We start from the raw sequence: 18,758 nt of genomic DNA, 5'->3' as shown, positions 1-18,758 counted from the left end.
TCATCAGGACAAAAAATTAATTGCCTTTTCACTAAACCTCAATTTGCCTAAAAGAAGAAATGAGAAAAGTACATACTTTAAATAAAGAAAACATGAAAAAGAAAGAGAAAATGTAAGTGACTCCTTGTGCACCGTGCATAAAAATCGTTTTCCAGGGAGAGACCGCGTTGTTACTACGGGTGGAGAAGTGGTGGCAGCATGACCTCATCGGTCTACGTTTATTAAAATAAGGGAAAGTTCCTTGGCATGCGTCAAGGAACTAGCCAGTGCCTAGAGGAAAGCGGTGAATACGCAATTTACCGACCGGCGTGCGCGTGTTGACTAATGGTCTAAGTGTGCTCGTGTATTTTAATATATACATGGTGTTGTGTGTGAAGGAGTTTCTATGAGAGCTGGGGGTACGCTCTCATAAACGTAGATTCCAGTTCCATCAGGAAGTCATAACCAGTTAAGAAGAGCCATAAATCCCCTGAAAAAGGATTACAACATTCACAAGTAAGGGAGAGGCCACATTAAGCTCGTCCTGTGTATTTTAGGGTGGAATGTAAAGCCCTCAATGAAGTATTTTGGCTCAATTTAAAAGGCAAAGAAGGATACAAGGTGGGAGTCATCGCAAGTAAACACGAAGACTCCAGTAAGTCTCATATATTTAGACAAAAATGAATCATACCTGCTGAAAATGATCAGACTCAAAACCTCACACTTACACTATTTATTTACTCATGTTTAGGTGTCTAAGAGGATACTATTAGGAGATTGAATTTCAGCAAAGATGATAAGGTACCAGATAAACTTAGTGCCCACTTTACCTATTAATTGCAGAGAAAGAAGGGTGATGCAGTGTGTCATTTATACATCTCATTATTTGTTAATTTAGATTACACCGTGGTCTAAGCCCTGATGATAATCCCCTGAGGCAGAGGGGGATTGGAAACGCGTCGGCACGCTAATATTTTGCCTGCGAGGGATCCACATTAATTGAAGCTCTAGAGAGGGTGCCACTACATGAAATATACCCCGAGAGCAAATCACTTTCAGAGAAAGTTGTCCCCGAAGTATACCTGTTTGAAGCGCTTAACGAACTGAATAATATTCAATGTCATAGCGCCTACAGGCATTGTTTGAATCTCCGACTGGTGTAATTGTTTGAATTAATTGTTAGATTGGAATTTATTGTCGGTATGTTTAAGTTTTTGAATCGTCCAGTTTTTTATGTGTTTATTAACATTTATTCATGAGGAATGTATAAATGAATGAAATGTGTATTCTTTTCATGCTTCAAAAAAATGAAAGGATGTTTGAAATTAAGTTGAATTAATACAACTGTGAAAGTGAAATGCAATGACGTGATGCGTTGTATTTCCAAGTCTGCATGAGTAACTAGCAGTTCCAAAACTGGTGGCCAGGTAATTCTTCTTGAAAAAAATAAAATAAATAAATCAGGATATGGGCAATCAACACGCCTAGCTCTTCTGGTTGGTTATTTGGCCTGCCTTTCTATAATTCCTTTACTCTGGTTGGTCAGTACTGTGCATCTCTACCACATTTGTGTGCTTTGCTCCGTCCCAGTGGACAACACCAATTGTTTATTTTTTGTTTGGTCATCTCTGGCCATCTGTTGCCTCATCGCTCGCACCCCCTTCCTCCCGTCATTGTCATTGCTGCTGACCTTCCTGCGGCATGCCCCATCCCCCTGCACGACATTGTATTGACGTATGTGGCAATGGCGGCACGCCACACTTTTGCTTTCAACATTTAAAGCTAAAGCGCAGCATGCTGCCATTGCTACAAAAACCAACAAATAAAGAAAAGAAAGGCGGGCGGACGCAGCATTTTTCCATTTATTCACTTTTATATTAATGGCGGCACACTGTGCTTTAGCTTTAAACATCTAAAATGAAAGCGTGGCATGACAGGATTGCTACAATGTCTAATAAACAGAAAAAAAGGAAGTCGCACAACTTTTGTTTTATATTTATTGACTGTTGTAGCAATGGCGCACGCCGCGGTTTAGCTTAAAACATCTAATGTAACCGGAGCTTATGTAAAGCGCTCCTATACCGTCAGGTAGAGTTCGCGCTATAGAAATCTGCATTTAAAAAAAACACCATGCCTGCCTCAAGCGCTCCTCCCGAGCAGCCATGCCTGCCGATCACATAATCTCCCCGTGCCTGAATGTACCCTTGTGCAATGTAACTGGAGCTGATGTAAAGCGCTCCAATACCTTCAGGTAGAGTTGGCGCTATAGAAATCTGCATTAAAAAAAAACACTGTTCCAGCCTGCCACAAGCGCTCCTCCCGAGCAGTCCTGCCTGCCGATGACATATTGTGCCCTTGTGAAACGTAACCGGAGCTCAAGTAAAGCGCTACAATACCTTTAGATACTTCGCGCTATAAAAATCTGCATTAAAAAAACCACTGTGCCAACCTGCCAATCACATAATCTCCCCGTGCCTGAATGTGCCCTTGCGTAACGTAACTGGAGCTCATGTAAAGCACTCCAATACCTTCAGGTAGAGTTTGTGCTATAGAAATCTGCATTAAAAAACAAAGCACTGTGCCAGCCTGCCTCAAGGTCTCCCCCAGATTAGCCCTGCCTCCCGATCACATAATCTCCCCTTGCCTGAATGTGCCCTTGTGTAACGTAACCGGAGCTTATGTAAAGAACTCCAATACCTTTAGGTAGGTTTCGAGCTATAGAAATCTCCATAAAAAAACAAAACACTGTGCCAGCTTGCCTCAAGCGCTACTCCGGAGCAGCCCTGCCTCCCGATCACATAATCTCACCGTGCCTGAATGTGCCCTTGTATAACGTAACCGGAGTTTATGTAAAGCGCTCCAATAACTTCAGGTAGAGTTTGCGCTATAAAAATCTGCATTAAAAAAAATGTGTGCCTGCCTGCCTCAAGTGCTCCTCCCGAGCAGGTCTGCCTGCTGATCACAATCTCCCCGTGCCTGAATGTGCCCTTGTGCAACGTAACCGGAGCTCATGTAAAGCGCTCCAATACATTTAGGTAGAGTTTGCGCTATAGAAATCTGAATTTTAAAAAAAACACACTGTGCCAGCCTGCCTCAAGCGCTCCTCCAGAGCATCTCCCTGTGCCTGAACGTGCCCTTGTGCAACGTAACCAGAGCTCATGTAAAGCGCTCCAATACCTTCAGGTAGAGTTCGCACTATAGAAATCTGAATTTAAAAAAAAAAAACACTGTGCCAGCCTGCCTCAAGCGCTCCTTTCGAGCAGTCCTGCCTGCTGCGTCACCTGACCTCAGAGAGGGGTACTGGCTGAGTGTCTGCTGCTGCAGACGAGGATCATGCACCGACAACCACCCTATAGGGGGGAGGGGGAAACGGCAATCAAAAACATCCGTGCAGCTGAAAAAATGTGTGTCTGTACACGATCGCCAGAAGTTTGCACTCGATCAACATCACACGCTTGGCTTAAACAAGTCACATAAGCAAGAGGCAGAGGCAGACTTTTGGCACGCATGCGTACGATGTATAGCATCGCACGCATGCAAGAGTCTAGGTCAGGTGAAATAGAGTGCGAATACAGCCAGCCAATCAGAGGGGCAAAAAAGCATGTCTAAATGCAATAGGACTCGTATTTACGTGAGTCCTATTGCATTGTAAATAAAACTGCGGTCGTACGAGAAGGCAGGAACAGGAGTGGGTGGGGGAGTTGTGGTGAGCAGAGAAGTGACGGACTGCGGAAGGGAACAGAGGGAGGCAGGGGAACAAAATAGTTTTAAAAGTAAAGGGGCCGATAACTATGGAAGGAGAAAAAGGACGACATGGCCGTCAGGAGGCAGGATTAAGTTGAGGCAAACGAATCAGATTGCAGCATTTAGGAATTTGCCCAATTGAAAAGATAGGAGAAAAGTGGGCGAAGCTTCCCCTACTATACTGTATACAGCATCTCTCAACGAGACCGCGTATGCGCTGCCTAGGCGAGACCTAATAAACAGAACAAGCATTTGCAATGTAATAGGTCTCGCATTAGGAAAGTTTGAGCAATTGGTCTTGTAAATGACACATTTTTTATTAATGTGTTGGTTTTGAAAAAAGCGAAATTAATAGCTTTGTCATTTACAATGCCAATACTTTTAACTTTTGCAAATGTGACACCTATAGCATTTGTAATGCAACATGTTTTGTATTTACGTGACTTAGATGTATTGATATTACAAATTACAATGGCTTTTAATTTTTTTAAATAATTAATACTTAAATAAAAGTTATTGTAATTTATAATGGCAATAGCTTAAACTTTTGTAAATAACTTTTGTGAAGATTATGTTCAGTGTATTTTATTGTGACGAAAATCCAAGAAAAGAAGTGAAATATTAACATCTTTTTGTGACATTTGTAATAAAGCTTGAAACCTTGAGAGAACACATTTGAACCAGTTGTTGTTGAATGGTTGCACAGACTGATGCTGTGGTGGCGCTGAGTGATGTTGTGATGGCAGCGAGTGATGCTGTAGCGTTCAGTGATGCTGTGGTAGAGCATAGTGATGTTGTGGTGCCCCTGAGTGATGCTGTGGTGGTGCGATAGATAGCGTGAGGGCGATAGATAGATAAATAGATTGAGGGTGATAGATAGATAAATAGAGTGAGGGCGATAGATAGATAAATAGAGTGAAGGCGATAGATAGATATAGTGAAGGCCATAGATAGATAAATAGAGTGAGGGCGATAGATAGATAAATAGAGTGAGGGCGATAGATAGATAAATAGAGTGAGGGCGATAGATAGATATAGTGAGGGCGATAGATAGATAAATAGAGTGAGGGCGATAGATAGATAAATAGAGTGAGGGCGATAGATAGATAAATAGAGTGAGGGCGATAGATAGATAAATAGAGTGAGGGCGATAGATAGATAAAGTGAGGGCGATAGATAGATAAAGTGAGGGCGATAGATAAAGTGAGGGCGATAGATAAAGTGAGGGCAATAGATAAAGTGAGGGCGATAGATAGAGTGAGGGCGATAGATAGAGTGAGGGCGATAGATAGATAAATAGAGTGAGGGCGATAGATAGATAAATAGAGTGAGGGCGATAGATATATAAATAGAGTGAGGGCGATAGATAGATAAATAGAGTGAGGGCGATAGAGTGAGGGCGATAGAGTGAGGGCGATAGAGTGAGGGCGATAGAGTGAGGGCGATAGAGTGAGGGCGATAGAGTGAGGGCGATAGAGTGAGGGCGATAGAGTGAGGGCGATAGAAAGATAGAGTGAGGGCGATAGAAAGATAGAGTGAGGGCGATAGAAAGATAGAGTGAGGGCGATAGAAAGATAGAGTGAGGGCGATAGAAAGATAGAGTGAGGGCGATAGATAGATAGAGTGAGGGCGATAGATAGATAGAGTGAGGGCGATAGATAGATAGAGTGAGGGCGATAGATAGATAGAGTGAGGGCGATAGATAGATAGATAGAGGGCGATAGATAGATAGATAGAGGGCGATAGATAGATAGATAGAGGGCGATAGATAGATAGATAGAGGGCGATAGATAGATAGATAGATAGAGGGCGGTAGATAGATAGATAGAGGGCGATAGATAGATAGATAGAGGGCGATAGATAGATAGATAGATAGAGGGCGATAGATAGATAGATAGAGGGCGATAGATAGATAGATAGAGGGCGATAGATAGATAGATAGAGGGCGATAGATAGATAGATAGAGGGCGATAGATAGATAGATAGATAGAGGGCGATAGATAGATAGATAGAGGGCGATAGATAGATAGATAGAGGGCGATAGATAGATAGATAGAGGGCGATAGATAGATAGATAGATAGAGGGCGATAGATAGATAGATAGATAGAGGGCGATAGATAGATAGATAGAGGGCGATAGATAGATAGATAGATAGAGGGCGATAGATAGATAGAGGGCGATAGATAGATAGAGGGCGATAGATAGATAGATAGAGGGCGATAGATAGATAGATAGATAGAGGGCGATAGATAGATAGATAGATAGAGGGCGATAGATAGATAGATAGAGGGCGATAGATAGATAGATAGAGGGCGATAGATAGATAGATAGATAGAGGGCGATAGATAGATAGATAAATAGAGTGAGGGCGATAGATAGATAAATAGAGTGAGGGCGATAGATAGATAAATAGAGTGAGGGCGATAGAGTGAGGGCGATAGAGTGAGGGCGATAGAGTGAGGGCGATAGAGTGAGGGCGATAGAGTGAGGGCGATAGAGTGAGGGCGATAGAGTGAGGGCGATAGAGTGAGGGCGATAGAGTGAGGGCGATAGAGTGAGGGCGACAGATAGATAGAGTGAGGGCGACAGATAGATAGAGTGAGGGCGACAGATAGATAGAGTGAGGGCGACAGATAGATAGAGTGAGGGCGACAGATAGATAGAGTGAGGGCGACAGATAGATAGAGTGAGGGCGACAGATAGATAGAGTGAGGGCGATAGATGTGTATGGTTGTGTGTGTGTGGTTGTGTGTGGTTGTATGTGTGGTTGTATGTGTGGTTGTGAGTGTATGGTTGTGTGTATGTGTGTGTATGGTTGGGTGTAGGGGTGTGTGTGTGTGTGTGGTTGTGGTTGTGTGTGTGGTTGTGGTTGTGTGTGTGGTTTTGGTTGTGTGTGTGGTTGTGTGTGGCTGTGAGTGGTGTGGTTGTGTGTGGCTGTGAGTGGTGTGGTTGTGTGTGCGGTTGTGTGTGTGCGGTTGTGTGTGTGTGGTTGTGTGGGTGTGGTTGTGTGGGTGTGGTTGTGTGGGTGTGGTTGTGTGGGTGTGGTGTGTGTGTGGTGTGTGTGTGGTGTGTGTGTGGTGTGGGTGTGGTGTGGTTGGGTGTGTGTGGTTGGGTGTGTGTGGTTGGGTGTGTGTGGTTGGGTGTGTGTGGTTGGGTGTGTGTGGTTGGGTGTGTGTGGTTGGGTGTGTGTGGTTGGGTGTGTGTGGTTGGGTGTGTGTGGTTGGGTGTGTGTGGTTGGGTGTGTGTGGTTGGGGGTGTGTGGTTGGGGGTGTGTGGTTGGGTGTGTGGTTGGGTGTGTGGTTGGGCGTGTGGTTGGGCGTGTGGTTGGGCGTGTGGTTGGGTGTGTGGTTGGGTGTGTGGTTGGGTGTGTGGTTGGGTGTGTGGTTGATGTGTGTGTGGTTGGGTGTGGTTGATGTGTGTGTGGTTGGGTGTGATTGATGTGTGTGTGGTTGTGTGTGTGGTTGTGGTTGTGTGTGGGGTTGAGTATGTTTGTGTGGTTGTGTGTGTGTGTGTGTGGTTGTGTGTGTGCGTGGTTGTGTGTGTGTGTGTGTAGTTGTGTGTGTGTGTGGTTGTATGTATGTTTGTGTGGTTAGAGAAGGATGTATGTGGAAGAGAGCAGCAGATCAGCACAGGAGAAGAGAACAGGGAGTTAAAGAAGAAGGTGGGTGGAAGAGAGCAGCATATCAGCATGGGAGAACAGAACAGGGAGTTAAAGAAGGGGGCGGGTGGAAGAGAACAGCAGATCAGCACAGGAGAAGAGAAGAGAACAGGGAGTTAAAGAAGGAGGCGGGTAGAAGAGAACAGCAGATCAGCACGGGAGAAGAGAAGAGAACAGGGAGTAAGAGAAGGAGGCAGAGTGGAAGAGAGCAGCAGATCAGCACGGGAGAAGAGAAGAGAACAGGGAGTTAGAGACGGAGGTGGGTGGAAGAGAGGAGCAGATCACAACAGCAGAAGAGAAGAGACCAGGGAGTAAAGAAGGAGGCGGCGTGGAAGAGAGCAGCAGATCAGCACAGGAGAAGAGAAGAGAAGAGGGAGCTAGAGAAGAAGGCGGGTGGAAGAGAGCAGCAGATCAGCTCTGGAGAAGAGAAGAGAACAGGGAGTTGGAGAAGGAGGTGGGTGGAAGAGAGCATCAGATCAGCACAGGAGAAGAGAACAGGGAGTTGAAGAAGGAGGTGGGGTGGAAGAGAGCAGCAGATCAGCACAGGAGAAGAGAAGAGGGAGTTAAAAAGGAGGCGGTGGAAGAGAACAGCAGATCGGCACAGGAGAAGAGAACAGGGAGTTAGAGAAGGAGACTAGGTGGAAGAGAGCAGCAGATCAGCAGAAGAGAATAGGGAGTTAAAGAAGGAGGCGGGTGGAAGAGAGCAGCACAGCAGAAGAGAACAGGGAGTGAAAGAAGGAGGTGGGGTGGAACAGAGCAGCAGATCAGCACAGGAGAAGAGAACAGTGAGGTAGAGAAGGAGGTGGGGTGGAAGAGAACAGCATATCAGCACAGGAGAAGAGAACAGGGAGTTAAAGAAGAAGGTGGGTGGAAGAGAGCAGCAGATCAGCACAGGTGAAGAGAACAGAGAGTTAAAGGAGGTGGGGTGGAAGAGAGCAGCGGATCAGCACAGGAGAAGAGAACAGGGAGTTAAGAAAGGAAGCGGGTGGAAGAGAACAACATATTAGCACAGGAGAAGAGAACAGGGAGTTAAAGAAGAAGTTGGGGTGGACGAGAGCAGCAGATCAGCACAGGAGAAGATAACAGGGAGTTAAAGATGGAGGCGGGTGGAAGAGAACAGCAGTTCAGCACAGGAGAAGAGAAGAGCCCAGGGAGTAAAGAAGGAGGCGGCGTGGAAGAGAGCAGCAGATCAGCACAGGAGAAGAAAACAGGGAGTTAAAGAAGGAGGCGGTGGAAGAGAGCAGCAGATCAGCACAGGAGAAGAGAAGAGAACAGGGAGCTAGAGAAGAAGGCGGGTGGAAGAGAGCAGCAGATCAGCTCTGGAGAAGAGAAGAGAACAGGGAGTTGGAGAAGGAGGTGGGTGGAAGAGAGCATCAGATCAGCACAGGAGAAGAGAACAGGGAGTTGAAGAAGGAGGTGGGGTGGAAGAGAGCAGCAGATCAGCACAGGAGAAGAGAAGAGGGAGTTAAAAAGGAGGCGGTGGAAGAGAACAGCAGATCGGCACAGGAGAAGAGAACAGGGAGTTAGAAAAAGAGGCTGGTGGAAGAGAACAGCAGATCAGCACAGGAGAAGAAAACGGAGTTAAAGAAGGAGGTGGGTGGAAGAGAGCAGCAGATCAGCACAAGAGAAGAGAACAGGGAGTTAGAGAAGGAGACGAGGTGGAAGAGAGCAGCAGATCAGCAGAAGAGAATGGGGAGTTAAAGAAGGAGGCGGGTGGAAGAGAGCAGCACAGCAGAAGAGAACAGGGAGTGAAAGAAGGAGGTGGGGTGGAACAGAGCAGCAGATCAGCACAGGAGAAGAGAACAGTGAGGTAGAGAAGGAGGTGGGGTGGAAGAGAACAGCAGATCAGCACAGGAGAAGAGAACAGGGAGTTAAAGAAGAAGGTGGGTGGAAGAGAGCAGCATATCAGCATGGGAGAACAGAACAGGGAGTTAAAGAAGGGGGCGGGTGGAAGAAAGCAGCAGATCAGCACAGGAGAAGAGAACAGGGAGTTAAAGAAGAAGGTGGGGTGGAAGGGAGCAGCAGATCAGCACAGGAGAAGAGAACAGGGAGTTAAAAAGGAGGCGGTGGAAGACAACAGCAGATCGGCACAGGAGAAGAGAACAGGGAGTTAGAAAAAGAGGCTGGTGGAAGAGAACAGCAGATGAGCACAGGAGAAGAAAACGGAGTTAAAGAAGGAAGCGGGTGGAAGAGAGCAGCAGATCAGCACAGGAGAAGAGAAGAGAACAGGGAGTTAGAGAAGGAGGCAGAGTGGAAGAGAGCAGCAGATCAGCACGGGAGAAGAGAAGAGAACAGGGAGTAAGAGAAGGAGGCAGAGTGGAAGAGAGCAGCAGATCAGCACGGGAGAAGAGAAGAGAACAGGGAGTTAGAGACGGAGGTGGGTGGAAGAGGGGAGCAGATCACAACAGCAGAAGAAAACATGGACGTAAAGAAGGAGGTGGGGTGGAAGAGAGCAGCAGATTAGCCCAGGAGAAGAGAACAGGGAGTTAGAGAAGGAGGCGAGGTGGAAGAGAGCAGCAGATCAGCAGAGAGAGAAAAGAAGAGAACAGGGAGTTAGAAAAGGAGGTGGGTGAAAGAGAGCAGCAGATCAGCACAGCAGAAGAGAACAGGGAGTTAAAGATGGAGGTGTGGTGGAAGAGAGCAGCAAAACAAAACCAGAGAAGAGAACAGGGAGGTAGAGAAGGAGGCAGGTTGAAGAGACCAGCCGATCAACTCTGGAGAAGAGAAGTGAACAGGGTGTTAGAGAAGGAGGCGGGTGGAAGAGAGCAGCAGATCAGTACAGAAGAAGAGAACAGGGAGTTAGAGAAAGAGGCGGGTGGAAGATAACAGCAGATTAGCACAGGAGAAGAAAACAGGGAGTTAGAGAAGGAGGCAGGAGGAAGATAACAGCAGATAATCATGGGAGAAGAGAACAGGGAGTTAGAGAAGGAGTTGCTGGAAGTGAACAGCAGATCAGCACAGGAGAAAATAAAAAGAGTTAAAGAAGGAGGCGTGGTGGAAGAGCAGCAGATCAGCACCGGAGAAGAGAACATGGAGTTAAAGAAGGAGGTGGGGTGGAAAAGAGCAGCAGATCAGCACAGGAGAAGAGAACAGGGAGTTAAGGAAGGAAGTGGGTAGAAGAGAAAAACATATTAGCACAGGAGAAGAGAACAGGGAGTTAGAGAGGGAGGCGGGGTGAAAGAGAACAGCGGATCAGCACAGGAGAAGAGAAGAGGGAGTTAAAGAAGGAGGCGGGTGGAAGAGAACAGCAGTTCAGCACAGGAGAAGAGAAGAGACCAGGGAGTAAAGAAGGAGGTGGGGTGGATGAGAGCAGCAGATCAGCACAGGAGAAGAGACCAGGAAGTTAAAGAAGGAGGCGGGTGGAAGAGAGCAGCAGATTAGCACAGCAATAGAGAACAGGGAGATAAAGAAGGAGGCGGGTGGAAGAGAGCAGATCGGCACAGGAAAGGAGAAGAGAACAGGGAGCTAGAGAAGAAGGTGGGTGGAAGAGAGCAGCAGATCAGCTCGGGAGAAGAGAAGAGAACAGGGATTTGCAGAAGGAGGCGGGTGGAAGAGAGCAGCAGATTAGCACAGCAATAGAGAACATGGAGTTAAAGAAGGAGGCGGGTGGAAGAGTGCAGCAGATCTGCACAGGAGAAGAGAACAGGGAGTTAAAGAAGGAGGTGGGGTGGAAGAGAGCAGCAGATCAGCACAGGAGAAGAGAACAGGGAGTTAAAACGTAGGCGGTGGAAGAGAACAGCTGATCAGCACAGGAGAAGAAAACAGGGAGTTAAAGGAGGCGGCGGGTGGAAGAGAGCAGCAGATCAGCACAGGAGGAGAGAAGAGAACAGGGAGTTAGAGAAGGAGGCAGAGTGGAAGAGAGCAGCAGATCAGCACGGGAGAAGAAAACATGGAGTTAGAGAAGGAGGCGAGGTGGAAGAGAGCAGCAGATCAGCAGAGGAGAACAGGGAGTTAAAGAAGGAGGTGGGTGGAAGAGAGCAGCAGATAAGCAGAGGGAGAAAATAAGAGAACAGGGAGTTAGAGAAGGAGGTGGGTGGAAGAGAGCAGCAGATCAGCACAGCAGAAGAGAACAGGGAGTTAAAGAAGGAGGTGGGGTGGAAGAGAGCAGCAAAACAGCACGAGAGAAGAGAACAGGGAGGTAGAGAAGGAGGCGGGTTGAAGAGAGCAGCAGATCTTCTCTGGAGAAGAGAAGTGAACAGGGAGCTAGAGAAGGAGGCGGGTGGAAGATAGCAGCCGATTAGCACAGGAGAAGAGAACAGGGAGTTAGAGAAAGAGGCGGGTGGAAGAGAACAGCAGATTAGCACAGAAGAAGACAACAGGGAGTTAGAGAAAGAGGCGGGTGGAAGAGAACAGCAGATTAGCACAGAAGAAGAGAACAGGGAGTTAGAGAAGGAGGCAAGGTGGAAAAGATCAGCAGAAGAGAACAGGGAGTTAAAGAAGGAGGCGGGTGGAAGAGAGCAGCAGATCAGGAGAGGGAGAAGAGAACAGGGAGTTAGAGAAGGAGGTGGGTGGAACCGAGGGAGGGCGATAGAGGGAGGGCGATAGAGGGAGGGCGATAGATAGAGGGAGGGAGGGCGATAGATAGAAAGAGGCAGGGCGATAGAAAGAGGGAGGGTGATAGAAAGAGGGAGGGCGATAGATAGAAAGAGGGAGGGCGATAGATAGAAAGAGGGAGGGCGATAGATAGAAAGAGGGAGGGCGATAGATAGAGTGAGGGAGGGCGATAGATAGAGTGAGGGAGGGTGATAAAGTGAGGGAGGGCGATAGATAGAGTGAGGGAGGGCGATAGAGTGAGGGAGGGAGGGCGATAGAGTGAGGGAGGGAGGGCAATAGAGGGAGGGAGGGCGATAGAGTGAGGGAGGGCGATAGAGTGAGCGAGGGAGGGCGATAGAGTGAGCGAGGGAGGGCGATAGAGTGAGCGAGGGAGGGCGATAGAGTGAGCGAGGGAGGGCGATAGAGTGAGGGAGGGAGGGCGATAGAGTGAGCGAGGGAGGGCGATAGAGTGAGCGAGGGAGGGCGATAGAGTGAGAGAGGGAGGGCGATAGAGTGAGCGAGGGAGGGCGATAGAGTGAGCGAGGGAGGGCGATAGAGTGAGCGAGGGAGGGCGATAGAGTGAGCGAGGGAGGGCGATAGAGTGAGCGAGTGAGGGTGGTAGAGTGAGGCATGCAGCAGTGTGAGGTGTGCAGCAGTGTGAGGTGTGCAGCAGTGTGAGGTGTGCAGCAGTGGAAGGCATGCAGCAGTGGGAGGCGTGCAGCCGTGGGAGGCGTGGAGCGTGCAGCAGTGTGAGGCGTGCAGCAGTGTGAGGCGTGCTGCAGTGTGAGGCGTGCTGCAGTGTGAGGCGTGCTGCAGTGTGAGGCGTGCTGCAGTGTGAGGCGTGCTGCAGTGTGAGGCGTGCTGCAGTGTGAGGCGTGCTGCAGTGTGTGGCGTGCTGCAGTGTGTGGCGTGCAGCAGTGTGTGGCGTGCAGCAGTGTGTGGCGTGCAGCAGTGTGAGGCGTGCAGCAGTGTGAGGCATGCAGCAGTGTGAGGCATGCAGCAGTGTGAGGCATGCAGCAGTGTGAGGCATGCAGTAGTGTGAGGCATGCAGCAGTGTGAGGCGTGCAGCAGTGTGTGGCGTGCAGCAGTGTGTGGCATGCAGCAGTGTGTGGCGTGCAGCAGTGTGAGGCGTGGTGTAGGTGGAAGAGGACTATAACCGGATTGGTAGTGGTAAGAAAGATAGAAGGAGAAACAGAGAAGCGAGAGGTAGGGGGGTACTTGGAGCGAGAACAAAGCAAAGTGAGAGATGATTGAAGATAGAAAGGCGGGCTAGAGACAGTAAGAAAAGGCTTTGAGCATGTTATGTCTCTCATAATTTTGGTAATTTATTTAATAAAATACAAGACGTACTTTCTTACGTGTTCAGAACATCCATTATCCTCCATATATCAGAGCTAGTAAATCCTGCAAGTTGTGTTATAATCAGGGCCACTAATTATGCGGTTTAATCTGCGGTGTTTCCGGTATAGTTGTGAATTTACTGTATTTGCCACATATTTCATAATCTTCTGTATAATCTGCATCTTTAATAAATTGATAAAATAACAAGCATTTCCATCACATGATCTGCTGCAGCATTCTGCCAACTGATTGAGTTAGCCTGACCTTGGGTCCTCCTTTACCGTTTAATTCCAGAGGCCCTTGTGACAGATCGTACACTCAGCACCTAACTGTCCTAAAGAGCTCTTGTCAAATTTGATAGTGAGTATATTATAGCCACTGGGAAGGACGCAGTTTAGTCGGACTGGGTTTTCCCCAGCTGCTGAGAAAATGAGTCGGTCTCTACATTTAACACTTTAAAAGTGACACACTGCAGAAATAAACAAGCGTCTGCATACATTGCTATAGCGCCTACGTATGAAACGCCGCCAGGCACTGAAGTCTGACACCTGATTTAGAATACACTGGGCCTTCAATAATTTCTACGCTTAAAACCCTCTAACACAGGAGAGGCCAGATCACTTCTGTGCACAAGGAAATGACACGAGGTTGTAGGAGTTCAAGAGGCAAGAGTTGGGTAGAAGGGTGAAGGAGAGGAAGAATGAAAGAATGAATGAAAAGAGAGGGGACAGAAGAAGTTCTGCAAGATGGAAGGAGAGAAGACAGGATAACACCTACAGGAAAGAAAGGAGATTGGGAGTTAGGTTCAGGGAAGTGTGGATGGGAAGAAGATAAAAATGTGAGAGGAAACGATGCGAAATGAGGAGCGACTAGAGAAAAAGTCATGGAAATAAAACAGAGAGAGGCAAGGGGAGGAAATGGAGATAAGGGAAATAAAATTAAACGGGGAATACAGGAAAGATAAAGGAATTTAAGAGACAAGGTAATACATGAAAGAAAGAGACTAAGAGGAAGAAAGAGTGATAGCCATTGAACTCCCTCCCCACACACCTACGATTGACCCAGGACCATCTCACCTTCAGGAAACACCTCAAGACCTGGCTATTCGAGCAGTAGCGGCCCCCCTCCCTTCAGCGCCTTGAACCCTCACGGGTGAGTAGCGCGCTTTATAAATGTATTGATTGATTGATGTGAGGTAAAAAGAGAAAACAGAAGAGAAAGCAAAAGAGAACAAAAGTACGGGTGGGGTGAGATGCGAGGTGAGAGAAACGAAGAGAAGGAACACAAGAAGAGAGAATAAAATGCGAGAAAGGAGTTAAATAAAAAATATGACAAGGGAGTGGAGAGAAATGAAGAAGGAGGGTGAACGAGAGGGACGCTGAGAAGAAAGGATGAGACCTAAAGACGAACAAGACCGAGAGGTGGGGTTAAGTGAAGGAGACAGCTCGAGCAAACTTTCCCGGGGAGCGGCAGCGGCTGGTTTTATCAAAAGGAGGATTAACAAGCTCTCGGCATTGCTATGGCGGGGAGCGCATTCCTTTGAAGTCTGATGCGGGGGTGGGGAGCAGCAGCTTTGAAGTCTCTGAGGCACAGACAAATGGTGGTTTGTGACGTGGCTGGTTTGTGCACGCGCACGGAGCACATGCACTGTCCATAATCCGCATTGAAAAGCCCCTTGGTAAGCTTTCTTGGAGCAGCTCTCCATATCTCTCGCATAGAGATTGCTTACGCAATACGCTAGGCGAGACCTAAAAAAGGGCAGCCGCACAACTTTTGTTTTCTATTTATTGACTTTTGTAGCAATGGCGGCACGCCGCGGTTTAGCTTTAAACATCTAAAGCGAAAGCGTGGTGTGCCACCATTGCTACTAAAGTCAATAAATAAAAAACAAAGGCAGGCGGACGTCGCATTTCTTTTACATTTGCAAAGCAATAGCTCGACATTTAACAAATGCGAGACCTATTGCATTAAAAATGCTTATTGCACAAGTTAGTGCCTCTTTCGTAATCAAAACTACAATTCTGAAGCACATTTATCACTATGAACGCGTCTTTTAATATATTACATAAACAGCTATTTCTTTCCGATATATATACCTCTGACTGGACATTCACCCTACAGCTGCTGTGCACTTAACTGGAAGCTACATTGTTTTGAGTTCTCAAACTCGCACCACCTCCTGAGGCACTTAAAGAGCTTGGCCTGGTGGCACGGCACAGGGATCGTTCAGTAGTTCCCAGTTCTCCACTAGGCATCTCTCAGGCTTCCTTTCACACGAGGCTTCTGGCATTTCGGTGTATGAAGATTAGATGACATTCGGCTCTTTACTGTTTAGGGTCTGCTCAAGTGGCCAGCTTTGATAGCTCCTCGGGTTCATGTCTCGGTCATTTGGTATTATGGATGTGGGCCTAGAAGCAAACATGCCTTTAGGAGGTGCAGCCGTGACTTCAAAAAGTGGCATCGCTTCTACACATCTCGCAAGCTGTGATTGCTGCTGGAACTGTTATTGCATTCTTGGAGTAATTTCACTTGGGCAGTACCCCTACCATAAAAAGAATGCATACCTTTTGCACATTTTCTTTTCAGCCTACTTGATTATATTCTTTTAGGGTAAACCTTCAAAGCGCTCCACTACCCTTCTGTTTAGATGCCTGTAGCAGCAAGAAGCCCAAAGCCTGTCACCAACCAGTAATGACTAATAAGGCATAGATAGCTGCATATACACTTTTCAACAGAACATATTAGACAGGCCACCCTACATACATCCAATACAGCATGTAAAAGCCATGTAGTTGGCTACCATTGTGCTCAGAGCAACACTTATCCCCAAGGGTATGCACTCTCAAGAGAGGACAGTGGACCGAACCAACACAGTCCAATCACTCCCTGTAGCTGTTTTTCACAGACCCCAAAAGCACGCGCCACTTTCACTCAATAATGCATACACAACACCGTTCCAACAGTTCTAATTCACCCTTTTCAATCAGAAGAAACAACACTGAGCCCATGACATCCTCATACATACAAGATGGCATCAAACCCACATACTTACAAGGTGCTACAAGCTCACCTGCAATCCCTGGCACCGCAGTCCCATACATCTTGGAAAGATTCAGATGTCCGCTTAAACATAGTATACACTCACCCACAAATCATCCCACAATAGCCGTTTACCTAGCTAGAATGCTTCCTAGAAAACTATCTGCACAGGCCAGGCAATGGGCAAGCGAAGACCCAGATCAACGAAAAAGACCTTTACACACCCATCCATACACCTAACACACTGCCACAAATCAAACTCCTTTTACTTAACAAATCTCTACTAAACATTAGGGAGGGAGATGAATTACGCTCTGCCAGTGTAGTTCGCAGAGTTTTGTCCACTGCGCTCTCTGCACGGAGTTCTGAAAAACTCCACAAAGCGGTGCGGTGCAAAGTTTTTCCTCTTGTGCGTTTCGCCAACATTTGATTGGGGCGCAAGAAAATTCATACGCTAGACCACCTTCCAGCGAGATATCACAATGCAGGTGGTCGCTGCTGGTTGCTACCGCTCGCGTTGAGAAACCTGCCGCAAGCGTTGAGTCAAACATCTACTCGAGCAGCAGAAAGACGCAGTGCCCTCTTGTGCTGTGCATTCTGCTGTTGCGCTGATTTTACAGGGCGGGACAAACTCCTGGTGCTAAAAATCAGCGCGAACAGCGTGCCTTACTGCACTCCACCGCTTGCAGAACTCCGCGGAGCACGGTGGAGTTTTTTCAGCACTTCACAGAGTTACGTGTAGCAAAACTCCACGAACTCTGCCCAAGCCTACTAAGCATGCACAACCATACACAACGCATCTTGGAGGGCCAGATTAAGAAACTTCTGCATTATTAATGGTCATTGAAGATGCCCTACAAAATGATGACAACATAAGATTAAGGCTCCTGTTTTCCGTTTTTACGGATTTTTACAGATAAATACAGACAGAAAACCATATATTTTCTGTCTGCTTTTATTTTTAAATGTGGATAATTACAGAAAATGGTGCTTCTTTAAGTGAACCTCTGTGCTGACTTTCATGTATTATAGCCCAACAGCTGACAGCATGGGAAATGAAAAAACAAGGATGAAATGTCTTTAAATAACGGCATACGTGACCATGCATTTGTGGTATAATGATAATATTTATCAGTGGGTGTATTTTTATGTAAACTTTGGCAACTTAAATAGCTAAAACATGACAGACATTAAAGTATGAGTGCGCGTCGATCAGTTAAGTAAATATGGAAATGTACAGTTTTGCAACTTAATTTGAACACAAAACCCAAAATAAATATGGATAAATACAGATCAAATGGCAAAAAAAATATGGATGAATACAGACGGAAATGTTAAAAAAATAAACACCATAAAACCGGGAGGCCTACATAACATACACAAAATGTGATGGAAGGATGCTTGCAATATGTCTAACCACCAGCAAGCTACAGGCGAATCATTCCATCCCTTCGTTCTCCTTCCCTCTGGGCCTCCTCAGATTAGACTCAGCCAGAAGCAAGTCGGTCTGGGTCCTGCCTGCTGTACAACCATCTGTCTTGTTTCTGATTTCAATGGACAACTGACGTACCTCCTAATTCACTAATGTCATGGTAGGGGCATGGATATGTTTTAAGTTGGTCACCTATAAAGAGTGTCACTGGTAATAAATACCTCTCGATGCCCTGGTGCAGTCAGATGTATTAATCCCAAACGCTTCCGCACGCTGTAACATTTTACCGGCCTTTTACCATATTTTATATGGCATTTTTTACACCATTAGGTGCAAACATGTTCATGGGTCTCCGAACCCTGCCACACATCTGCCATCTGCCAGGTGCAGAAAGCCTGGTCCCCTGCTGCCAGCACATCTGCCCAGCGCACCCGTGGACCACGAGCATCTGAGGCTCTGGGTGGAAACAAAGCCCGGTGCATCTCTGCAGCTGCACTGCTCCCACCTCCATCCCAGGCAGAGGGTGCGGGGGTCCCCCAGGCATGCACGGCGCAGGGGGTGCACCTCCTACCTCAAGGCACGCGCCCCTGTCCTTCATGGGAAGCGTGCAGACAGACGCGGAGCCGCCGAGGATGTCTGAGACGCCGGGCTTGGTCCTAAGCCGCCCCGCCGGTGTCTGCATCCGCAGCCCCCGCACCCCGCACGGCCTCTCTCCGGTGCAAACAATTCCGAGGTCCACCGCTGCCCCCTGCCGGCCTGGAGGGGTATGGCGCTGTTCAGATCTGGTTTTATTTGATTGCATGGCATACCATCAACCTTGCACCGGTTTCAAAGATCACATCGATGGGGGATAATATATTTATGCCGTCAATTAATGCACATTAACGTTCGATTCAAGGGCTCATTTTTAACTTACACTAGACATCATGCTCTAATCTGTAAAAACAAACATAAGTGTTCCTGAAAATCAATAAACGCAATTCAAGTACTGCTAAAAACAAATTCAAGGATTTTCTTCAATGAAAACTAAG

At 47.2% G+C, this 18,758-nt stretch overlaps 1 protein-coding gene across 1 annotated transcript in view; it reads right to left on the bottom strand.

Moving 5' to 3' along the window:
- Positions 1-18,432, bottom strand: part of LOC147725968 (uncharacterized) — a 115,817-nt gene extending 97,385 nt beyond the window's left edge. The window contains exon 1 of the mRNA XM_086962840.1: positions 18,299-18,432. The gene's annotated coding sequence lies outside the window, so the exon portion shown is untranslated. The remainder of the gene's footprint in view (positions 1-18,298) is intronic.
- Between the last annotated feature and the right edge of the window lie 326 nt (positions 18,433-18,758).

Source organism: Lissotriton vulgaris, chromosome 3_1, assembly GCF_964263255.1.
Source record: "Lissotriton vulgaris chromosome 3_1, aLisVul1.2, whole genome shotgun sequence".
In the NCBI taxonomy this organism is placed as follows: Eukaryota; Metazoa; Chordata; class Amphibia; order Caudata; family Salamandridae; genus Lissotriton; species Lissotriton vulgaris.
This window is presented reverse-complemented; position numbering and strand designations above follow the sequence as displayed.